The sequence below is a fragment of the Seriola dumerili genome, unplaced genomic scaffold (assembly GCF_002260705.1).
Source record: "Seriola dumerili isolate Sdu_G_001 unplaced genomic scaffold, Sdu_1.0 BDQW01001995.1, whole genome shotgun sequence".
Classification (NCBI taxonomy): Eukaryota; Metazoa; Chordata; class Actinopteri; order Carangiformes; family Carangidae; genus Seriola; species Seriola dumerili.
The window spans coordinates 157,536-169,444 of record NW_019176250.1 but is presented as its reverse complement, the minus strand read 5'-3'; the positions used below and the strand labels follow the sequence as shown (position 1 = coordinate 169,444).

Below are 11,909 nucleotides of genomic sequence, written 5' to 3'. Positions count from 1 at the left end.
CCACAAGCAATTGTAGCTATCAGAGGATAGTTAAATTAAAGCTTTTAGACTTTTCAGGACGTGTACTGTACCTGCATATGTGAGATTACGACCAGGAAACTAATGTTATTCACTGCAGATTATTCCCTCTGTTTTAACATTCCTTTCACTGTGCATGCAATATGATACAGGAGCTTAAAGATCATATGTGTGACACCTACTATGGAAGCTCACAATTTCTCTTCTAAAGCAAACATTGATAAATTGTGGAAGCTATGAAAAAAGAAATCTACCTTACTTTATTACTTACAGCAGGAGGAGGAAGTTGAAGGATACATTTTATCCTTCAACTACTGCAACAGTGAATACAATGACCACTTATCTTTCACATATTAAATTATATCTGATAACGCAAGGCACAACTCAAATATTTCAAACAGCTACTTCCCAGAGCAGTCCCTACATCCGCTGATAGCTCATTTGATCAAAACAAAAATGCTTTTAACAAACAATCTAAAACTATCTACTGTGTGGGCCTCCTCCATAACTGTGGATGTGGTGGGTTTCTTTTTTTTCCCCTTTCTTTCTGGGAATGCTGATTTATTCAGATACATACTGTGCCCAAAGTTCAAATTTGTTGAACTTTGACCCCAAGTTGCACTGACCTTTGCTAGCTTAGCCAGTTGCTGAGGGCTACCCGTGGTGCTGAGAATAAAGATGGAGGATAAAATAACAACGAGGTGTTCTGAAAGTATCTATAAAATTTCAAATCATCATTGTATTGAGATCACACAAAACAAATTATTTACTGGGCCTTAAAGTCTCTATAGTGAGGTTTGCAATGTTCATATTTTAATGTGTGTGAAATGATATACGTTAATCACAGTGGATTGTGATGTGACTCATAGAATATCCAAAAAGCTAAAAAACGAATGCTATTTAATTTTCAAATTAATATTTACAAATAAATTGGTACCACAGACTCGCCACTCCCCACCCATGAATCCTGCACTGCATGCATGTGCAAGGGTTACTGTCCTGTAATGCAGCATTCACACAGTAATACTCCATGTAGGTCTGCTATGGATATACAGATGCAGAGAGAGGCACAGTGCCTACAGCTCAGGTGTGCTGCAAAAAAATCTAAACCGAGGTGAACAAAAGTCTGAGGGTAGTAATAATTACACCAGCAGTTCCACCACCATCATTATGCATAAACCTAATCAATGGTCATTGCGCTTAAGGGGAACTGCGACGTTGTTAATGAATGGTTCCAATGAGCGGTGAGCTCTGTGTGTGTGTGTGTATGTGTGCGAGTGGTTAGTGTTAATGTCTCTAATGAATAGATGTGGCACACGGAGCCTGTGGACACCTGCTGTTGCCATTAGTCCCAAAGAGTAGACTAATCACCCTGCCTTTCAAATCTGAGCAGGTTATTCAGTGTCCCTCAAACTCAAGGACCCTTCATTACTCGGACCACATGAGTGTTCAGTGATAATGCCAGCTTGCTCAGATATATGCTTCTTCCAGAGGCAAAAAATGCCACGGAAAAGCCCCTGTTATTGACTCTGTCCCGCAGAGCGCTGAATGCCTGGAGGAGTAAGCTTTAACTTAGTGGAACATTCTCCACAGACCTAAAGAATAAAGTAGAGCAGCAAGTATGAATTGGTCACCTGCATCGACAATCAAGTACACGTATGCTGGTACACTCACTACCACCTGTTGCTCCCACTTTCCAAACTCACTGATTAAATCATCCTCGCAAGAATTTCAACAATCAATGCTCAGTGAATCCCAGTTCCTACCTGTTCCCATGGATACTGGAAAGACGGAGAACAGGTCTGTGGGAGATGTAGTTTTTTTCTTAACTGGTCTGACCACCTAGCTTCTTTCTAGCGCGATGCCATCACTTGTCTTGATATACAGTAAACGTATGAAGGTGAACATGCACGTGTTTTGGTGACAGAGATTCTGTCGGGTCAGGCTGGATTTGGAGCATGACAGGACAGAGCGATGAGAGAGCGATGACAGCTGCGAGAAAAAAACAAACAAAAAAAACAGGAAGATGTTGAAAGATTGAGCATTAGGGGTTGCCAGTGCAATGGCTGCGCTGCAGGACTCAGCTGTGAGCTGCTGATTTACAGGGCCTGAAGGACAGCCACGGCCTTCCACCCACTCCGTCGCCATGGGAGACGGTGGAGAGGAGGTCTCGTCTCCTTTACTTCCTCACCCTCATTCTCTCTCCTTTACAGTACTTATCCCTCCATTTTTCTTTCTCTCCCTCTGTCGCTCTGTTCCTTCTCTGTCTGTTAACCCTTTCTTTCCTTGATAACCCATTGAGCTCCAATAATCATTTTGAATGGGCCCACTAAATAACAGCTAAAGCCAACTTCCAGGAAGGTGAAAAATGATGAAAATTGAAATAATTACACCAGAGGGCCCACTCAGTCTTCCTATGTGTCTTGCTGCCTGCATGCATGTGTGCATACAACCCATTCATTTCATTTGTCAGTCTAGCTGTACTTCCCTTGTTGGTAATGTGACTGAAATGTGTGTTATCAAAGGGCTGCAGGCCTCAGTGCACTAACAGTAGCAATGGAGAAAAAGGACAGAGACCACAAACAGGAACTACAGCCTATTCCCAGGAACAACCAAATCAACCTACTCACTCAAACACACAGACACGCACACACACACCCACACACACACACACACACACACACACACACACATACGCACACACACACACACACACACACACACACACACACACACACACACACGCACACACACTAGCTCAGCGATGTACAGTGGGGTCCAAAGGTTTGAGACCACTCTCCCATTCGCTTGCATTTTGCATGTGCTTTTACACAAACGTTCGTGTGTCTGTCTTTATTCCCTCTGAGTACACACCACCCTCTCCTTATCTCAGAAGGCAGAAGCAACAGTTATTGATCACATGACCTCTCCTCATGTCTGCATTACCAGCCAGTCAGGTTAAAGGCTTTAAGTAAATATCAAATAGAAGAAGTAGAGGCAAATAGAATGAGTGCAGTTTGTGAAACATTGTTTTTTGTTGCACTCTATTTCACTATTTAAACAGAATACACTGAGGGGGAGCCAGAAGAGCTACAAGAGCAAGAGAGGGGTGGAGGGAGAGAGGGAGGCTGTTGCTACGGCAACCACAGCCGCGGCGGTCGTCATCATGAGGCTTCTTCTGCATTGTGTGTGAGTGTGTGTGTGTGTGTGTGTGTGTGTGTGTGTGTGTGTGTGTGTGTGTGTGTGTGGACACAGCGCGTGTCAGTTCACCCTCCTCTCTCCAGACAGGAGGCGAGGACATCCCCCTCTAACACTGTGCCAACAGAAAGAGGAAGAGAGAGAGACGCACACACACACAGTAGAGAGAAAGAGACAGAGAGAGAGAGAGAGAGAGAGAGAGAGAGAGAGAGACTGAAACCCCATAATGCACTGCACGCTGCAGGGCTGAAGTCGTGCAGATTCATCAGTTCCTGTTCGTGGGGATTGTGTGTGAGTGCACACACACTCATACACCCAGACCGAGTGCAAGAGAAACACACTGACAACCAGGCAGGTAAGACAGCTTTTCTCTGACCGAGTGGACGGCTACTGGCTTCACAAGATGGTCTGCTCATCCGTCTTTATCCATCTGCCTTTTGAGAGGAGGAGAGGGGAGAGTTGCTCGATACAGACAACAGGGTGTCATTAATATTTGACATGTTATGATTCCGACAACTTCCCTGCCTGTTGCTAGTGATTGCTGCTTTATTTTTTTCTTACTTGGAATTATTGTTTTGGATTTTTCCAAACCGAGGATATATCTTAGAGAGGAGATTTGAAATAGCTGATAGGCATGTGGAATATCTGTCAGCTTTTGTCTATCACTGGGTTTGTTTTTGCATAGTTTTCCTTCCAGCTTGCAGATACTCTTTAGCTGTAGCTGATTTGAATATTTTGGAAAGGTTTTGCATACGCTGATATTATTGGAGTGCTGGTGAACACTGTAACTTTTAGGAAAAGGTAACTTCACTTTGTCATTCTGAAGACTGTTTAACTTTTTCATGCACATTGGGTACAGTCCTGCATATTTATATTATGATATTTGTGAATAGTCAGAAGTTAATTAGAAAATTTACAAATGTTTCAAAAATAGTAAAGTAATAGGACTTTAACAGTAATATGTGAAGTTTAGTTTTAAATGTTTATTTCCATAACAACCGGTTAATATTGGATGACTTTGTCTGATATGTTTCACATAATACTAAAGTAAGACTAATTATGTAATTTAAAATATAAATAATATATAAAAACCCTATTGTGCCCAGTCAAAAACAACTTAAACAAATGAGGCATTAGAGGTTACAGTTCATCATGAGGACAATCACAGATGAGGCTTTTTATGATTAAGTTTCCAAAGCTCTTAGTAATGAGAGTTAAAATAACAATAGCTGGCTCTACAACACTACAAACACTTAAAAAAACAACCTCTGTTTTTGAGGTAGTCTCATATTGTGTCAAATGACAGCAGTGCAAGCTGATAGGCGGGTAGAAGTGTGGCTCCTCCATTACGGGTCATTTTGTGGTTTAACAGCCACTGAGGCTTGTGACCATATCTGTTGCGCCAGAAGCACAGACAGCCTGGAAAGCGCGACTGCAGCAGCTTAGGGAAGGGACTCTTAAACTTTATTACCTCAGGTCTCAAATGGGAAATTTCAGTCCTCCACCCTGGGACCCCATTGTGAAATCATGTTTCAACACTGTCATGTGGAGACACAGCGGAAGGTCATAAAAGGGCTTAGAGTGAGAAATAGGTTTTGAAATGAAACTGATGATTTCTAAATTAGATATTAATTCCAAAAAGACATAATTTAAATGTCAGATATACAAGGATATACAGGAAAACATTGTTGCAATATCTCAGAATCCAGCTTTTAAATAAAATACAGGTCAGGGTAATTTTATTCATAATATCCTGTACCACATGAAAGTCTCTGAGGAGCGTTAGGACTGTTAAACTTGTAAGTCTTGCGTCTTGCTTTTGACAGTGTGTGTTATGTGGACATTGGAAGCTGTATATGCTGAACACAGACTATGCAAAGAGCATTTATGGCTTAGGAAATGAAATGCAAAAAAGCCATAATGCAGATCAAATGAAAACTCAGTTGAGTTGAATATTCAGTTTGTCTCCATTTAGCAGACATCTGTTCTTCCCCTGCAGAAACCCACCTGTCAGAACTCAAAATGGAGAGGCTTCTCTTTTTAATTTCATTTCATTATGGTTGCTTTCATTAAGAGCCCCCCATCACTATCTGTGTCGTCACGTGATAGAATTATCCACCAGACACCTCTGTGACAGCAGCATCAATATCTCCTCTCTCTACTAATTCAGCTCTGGTGTTTGGGAGACTCAAACTGTCTGATAAAACTGTAAATGTACGTGTCTGCATACTGTAGTTATCAGGGTGTATAATGTGTTCTTGAAAGTGTGTGCATTTTAGTGTGCTCGAGATGAAGCTGAGAGATATTGTAAGTGGCTGCTTTCTAATGCTGGCTCAAGCAGATCACAAAAGTAAATCCAGCAGAGTAAATCCAGCAGGGCTCTGTGTAACTGTGGTCATACCATAGCACTTTCAGCAGGGAGTTTCAGAGTTTAGCAGGTTTTTGAACAATGGTTATTCATTTATTCCACTACTGGTCCGCTATAGAGCTCTTTGTTGACATATTCCCACATTTTCCACTGAGGTCACATTTTGGGGCCCCAGAATATGTTGGTACCTGAACAGAGAACTGTTCAGACTGAGGAGAAAGGTGCAGAGGCTCTGCAAGGTCATGCAGTTTCAACGGATTGAAATAGCTGCTGTTGTTTGAAGATGATCCACTTAATGATTTGACCTTAGATACTCAACAATGGAGCAGAGGTCTGTTCTGAATGTTGAAAACCTCTCAGACACACACACTGGGTTGCCCTGCTGGATTTTCCATTCCATCATAAGATCCTTGAGGTTCTCCAGTAGATATTCTTTTACTCTCTGTCCAGCTCTGGCTGTGCTTAACAACATGGATCAACGGTGATATATGGATCCAGATCTCCTTGTCCAACTTCAACCCCTGTCTCATTTTTTTTTCTCATTTTTTTCCTTAATTCTGGTCTTTAATGATCTGGAACATTAGGGACACATGTCCACATGTTCATGGATCTGTGGCCTCATTTCGATGTGATCACAATGAGCACGGATGTGAGGGACGATGGCTCGTGTTTGAAAGCAGAGGCTCAAAAGTCTTTTTCATTTTCTCCTCCATACACAGACATCAGCAGAGCAGTGAGCAGGAACCTTAGTGTGCATTAAATTATCTGCAGTTGCAGCAGTTATTTGCAAATCCAAAACCTTTCACTGTGCTGTTTCTACTTTCCGGTGGAAAGTACATTTACTCACGTACTGTTCCTAAGTATAATGATGAGGTACTTGTGATTTACCTGTGTTCCTATTTTATTCTACTTTGCCGTTTTGCTTTGCACTTTACTTGTCTCAGGTGAAGTAAGTACTTCACTTAGGGCAGTGTTATACAGTAAATTGAACTATAACAGTATATAAATTAGTTTAGATTTTCTCCATTTTGGTCAGCTACAACATTACAATGCTGCTTAAATTTGAATGCACAATTAGTAAAAGTTAAATAATATAATCTTAAATAATATAGTGTAACACTGACAGGACACATTCAGGTTCACTTTCAGTCTTTCAGATTTTCATGTGAAAAAGCTCTAAAAACGGACTGTGCACTCCTATCCAGCACCAAAGGGCTGACAGACAAAGCTAACGACTAGTTGGTGAACATAATAGCCAAAGAGTCATTTTACTCTTGGAGTGGGTAGAGAACAAATTAGAGGTAAAAGAAGAGTGAATAATGGACTTAGATTTGCCATGTTTCCAGAAGCATGACCCCGAATATGATGATTCCGTATCTGCTGGATCTGTAAATTGGCAACTGTTTGCCAGCAAGTTCACTGTGACAACTTTATAAGGTGATAATAAGTAGTGTTGTGCTGTTTACAGCTTGTTCTCTCTGCCCCCAAGTGGCCAAAAGTAAAACTTTGAATGCAAGATTTTTACTGGTAATGGATTACTTCTTACATTGTGGTATTACTACTTTGGCAAATGTGGGACAGCAGATGACCTGCTGAAGTGTCCATGAGCATGTCACTAAATCTTTATCTGGCATCTGTGCACTAAATGGGGCAATTGAAAACGGTAAATTGTATAACTCGGACAAACTGTTCAAGCTTTTTCTAGACAGTTACAATGCATGTACGTGCTGGGAGACACCTCATCCCGTTCCCAATTCAGCGTAATTCTGGAAGACAACTGCAGGGCCTTTTTTGGGCACAGCCACTTGCCAGCTCTAAAATCAAAATTCCATATTACTGGTGTCTGTAGTGCATTGCTTTGTCTCTATGAACGAATTGATAAATATTTATAGAAGCTGGAGCTAAACATTAACACAGAGTAGCACAGAGATCCATCAGAGGTGCTTTTGAGGGCAGGCTGCTGTTCAATCAACACCTTTCCCTCACACTCTTACACACACACACACACACACACACATGTGCATGCATAAGCCAATACAATGATAAATTCCAAACACCCTGATATATTGCAGCCACAAGTCAGTGATGTGGCTCTGAGTCACTTGGTAACACCCACCTGACACATACACACACACCTCCGCAAACTCACACACGCGCACACACACACACACACACACACACACACACCATGCACTCACACATGCTCACATAGACACACATGCACCTGACGTAGTGTTTGATGGAGTCAGACACCATGGCAACAGAGCTGTGACTCTTGCTGTCCTGTGAGTGGACTGAAGCTGTGGAGGAGGGAGGAGAAAGCTATCAGCTAGCACTGCTACTCAAGTGCAGCTATTATTATTCCTAACCTCTCTTTCTCCCTATTCTCTGCTTTTTCCTTTTCTTTTATTTCACCACAGCTGCTCTCTGCATACTGCAATTCTGTTGTTGTTTTTTTCTTTTTTTCTTTCAAGTGCAATATAAAAGCGATGGATTGAAAACACTCAACCAGGGGAAACAGTAGAGGCAGAAGAGGGGTCAGCAGGCATGTGTTTTAAAGCCATTGATTGTACAAATCCTGACACATGATCAGAGGGAATAGTGCTGATCCTTACAGCTGCAACCAGGCAGAACTCCAGGTGGCATCTTATTTGTTGACATATTATTTTTATCTCACCCCTCTTGCACTCTTAGTCGCTGCATCGCTCTGCTCCAAAATGGTTTAACTCCTCCTTTTTTTAATTTCATTTGCCTTGCAGTTTTCTCTTCTGTCTCTGCTCTTGACAGTCATGTTTTATGGAGGTAGCAGCACAGATAAGGAGAGCAGAGGGAGGTATAGAGAAAGGGGGGCGTGCAGGTGGACAGGTCTCACAAACAGCATCTGTATGAGATTTACTGTCTGCAGGTACAGATGGTGGAGAGACAGGGAGGAGGAGAAGAGGGAGAGGGAGGTGTTGGAACAGTGCAGGTGAATTGCGTTTTGGTCTCCAGTAGCATTTTCACGGTCTGATTGTCAGCATTTGTTAACATACACACATGCACGCAGCTGCACACACACTCTCAAGCAGTGTGAAATTGTGGGAACGTGGCTGTTGACAGTAGAAGTTTGTCTGAGTTAAGTTCCCCTGCGTTGCCCTCCCTTCCTCCTCTCCTCTCCTCCCTCTTTTGCATACGATCCAAGCGCGAGCTGTGAAAGGTGAACTTGCAGCCTGCTGTGGATAAATTATGTGTGACATGTTTAGCTGTGCTGCCTTTTATGGAGACTGGTGTATCTGAATACAGTAGGGCTCTGCCAAGAGGGAAGGAGGGAGAGAGAGGGAGCGAGGCAGTGAAGGACAGGGAGGGAAGGAGGAAGAGGAGGAGGAGGAGGAGAAGGAGGAGGAGGAAGGAAAAGAGGCAGGGGAGGGAGAAAGCAAAGAAAAAAGGAGGGAGGAGGGGGCAGTGACGGAGGGAGTGAAAGAGAGGAGTGCCGCGAAGCAAGCATGAGGTTTTCACTTTCCATTCTCCCCTCAGCAGCAGTCAGATGAGTCCTTCAGAGATACAGTAAGTCTTTGCTGTTTACTCTGTGTATGTGTGTGTTTGGTGTGTGTTACTTTGTGTTTGTTTAGACACAAGACAGAGTTTACCCTGCGTACATTTTCTGCTTTGTTCTGCCATATCGCTTTTGGAATTTTTATTTGCCATCTGGATGTTGAGTCTGATGTGTTGATGTGTGTTTGAGTGACTTATGTGTCTGTTTTTAAGTAAGTGCGTGTGCATGTGTGTGTGTGTGTGTGTGTGTGTGTGTGTGTACACATACAGACGGCCACCGTGCCTGACTGTTAATGTGTGGTAGTTTGAGGCAGGACAGTTTTAATGTGGAAAAGAGCTGAGCAGACAAAAGAATGGGTAACGTTAGTGTTTAATGTTCCGCAGAGTAGTTAACACACACACAGACACACACACACACACACACACACACACACGCACACACACACACTGACACACATTCCCTTTTTCTGGCAGACTACACTCTGTCTCTTACTTTCTTGGACTACACTGAAATCCCTGTTGTGTGACTCCTACTGTTAACACTAAAGCTAAATATGCTCTCACGTTTATGGATGAATGAATGAAAACAAAAACACACACGCCGACTCACCCAGACACACACTTACACATATGAACAGCCCAACACTCCTCCTGTATAATGACAGCACTACTAGTGTTTACACTACAGCTGCCCTCAGGAAATGATTAGACTCCTGCTTCACCCTGGCTGTCGGTGCCACTCTGACACACAAAAGTGTTAACACACATACATGTGCACACACATTTGCATTTTATGGAAATGCCAAAAAAGGTTTACATAATTTGGACAAAATGGCTTAATAAAGTTTATGCAGCCATTAAGAAAGTAAACGAGTAAATTAATGAAGCTGTGTGTATAGATTTGGTTATATTTCTGCCAGTGACAACATGTAAGCGGTATTGGCTGGTGACTGGATGGGACAAACTGAATAATGGATTTGTGAAGGCCTATCTGTTTCATATTCATGGACAAATCATTAGAATCGACACAACTGTCTTGAAAAGCTGGATTCTATGTTTTACAACACTCTTGTTTGTATACTGAAATATAGGTTAATATAGGTCAATTAATCAACAACATGCATAACTTATTTACTACTTTTCCATATGATTTGCACACCTTCTCACTGCTGATGAATTTTCCATAGCTACTGCTCCACAGCTTAATCCAGCTTCATCTTCTTTTACCGTTTCACATTTGCAATTTTCAAAATTGACTGACTGACAAAAAAGAGAAAAATATAAGAATTCCTTAATGTAGACCATTTTTTAAATACATGAGTTAGCACATTTAACCTTTGTGACTAAGGCTACACCTTCTGTGGCTGCACACTTCACAATAAAAGCCTTGCAGTGGTTTGCAGGTGAACGACTTTTAATTTGAAACTTTAACACGGAGTGACAAGGAAAAGTGAAAGAAGTGAAAGTGAGAACCTTAATTTGAAAGAAGACGTCATGTTGCCTGAATGCTGATGGAAATTTGTGGGTGGTCCATGTATTAATATGTATGGCAGCGGAAACACTGCAGTTTATTTACACACTTATTTTTTGTAACAAAATTAATTGCCATGGTTTGAACTCTAATCTATCTATGTTTTCCCTGTTATTTTGAGTACACACCCTCTTTTCACCCACTAATCTCAACACCTCTGCCTCTTTCACAGTTTCACTTCCTCACCCTTCTCTGTCTTTGTCTCTCTCCCTGCAGCTCTCTGTCTTTTTCTCTGTCTTTCTGCTTTTTTTTATGGCTCACTCTTTCGGTGTCTGACTCTCAGTGGGTTGAAAAAGCTTCTCTGCAGATCAGAGCAGGCAGATCTACAAGGTCATTAGAGTATAGAACAGCAAGAGCGCAGAGGCACTCAGATACATACTGAATTTCACAGCACGTCCGACTCTGACTAAACAACTGTATGTGAGAGAAGAAAGAGACTTTAACGGGGGGAGAGTGAGGGTGAGAGGATGCATGGGTACCTGCATTTGACTGGGTTCATTAAAAAAAAAAAGAGGAGTGAGGTTTTTCTATGATTTTGTGCTCTTTTCTTTTCCTCCCCCACCTTCTTGTTTCATGCCTCAGCTAATCTGTCCTTTAAAAGTGATGTCATCTCCCTGCTGTCCTCAGCAGGCACAGGGCAGTCTGTCGAATGCAGATGAGCAGTGTGTTTGTGTGAGAAAATGTGTGTGTATGTGCATAATGACATGAGCACACCATTACCCTGATTTACATGATTCAATTATCAAGATAAAAAAAAATAGGGCGGATGCTCTGATCAAGGTGACAGCGAGACAATATGAGTGGAAATGACTTTGAGTCCCAAGCCTCAGATATTCAACACAGGGCATTTAACTGGCAGATAGACAGTCAGTCACTCAGACAAATGGTTGGGGGACTCCTACGAGGCCATTTGGCGAGTCGCAAAATCACAGTGAGTCAGTCATTGGTGTATGATTGCTGTTTTCCCTGCAGTCTGCAAAGCTGTCACTGGACTAATGCACACTAGTGGAAGATGTAATCTATAGTAAATACAGTTGGCTCCATGGAGGAGCCCTCTGTGATTTCCGCAGATTAAGGTGTCAAACTGAATCACTGGTCATAGACAGCTGAAGAGTACAGATTATCCCCTGTTTGGCCAAATGCTGCACTGATGACAAGTCAGGGATTCTGCACTTCAGTATGTGTGTGTGGCTGCGACTTGGAAAACTGATATTTTCTTCTGGGGAGCATCCATTCTTTTGGTATTTCCTGATCTGATCAAAA

At 42.1% G+C, this 11,909-nt stretch overlaps 1 protein-coding gene across 5 annotated transcripts in view; it reads left to right on the top strand.

Annotated features, from left to right (window-relative positions):
- Window positions 1–3,319: 3,319 nt before the first annotated feature.
- Window positions 3,320–11,909, top strand: part of LOC111239156 (muscleblind-like protein 1) — a 63,565-nt gene continuing 54,975 nt past the window's right edge. For 2 of the 5 annotated variants that reach the window (XM_022768970.1, XM_022768965.1), the window contains exon 1: window positions 3,321–3,571. The gene's annotated coding sequence lies outside the window, so the exon portion shown is untranslated. Of the gene's footprint in view, window positions 3,572–9,092; window positions 9,128–11,909 lie in introns of those variants that run through there. The other 3 variants (XM_022768968.1, XM_022768969.1, XM_022768966.1) reach the window with 3 other exon arrangements.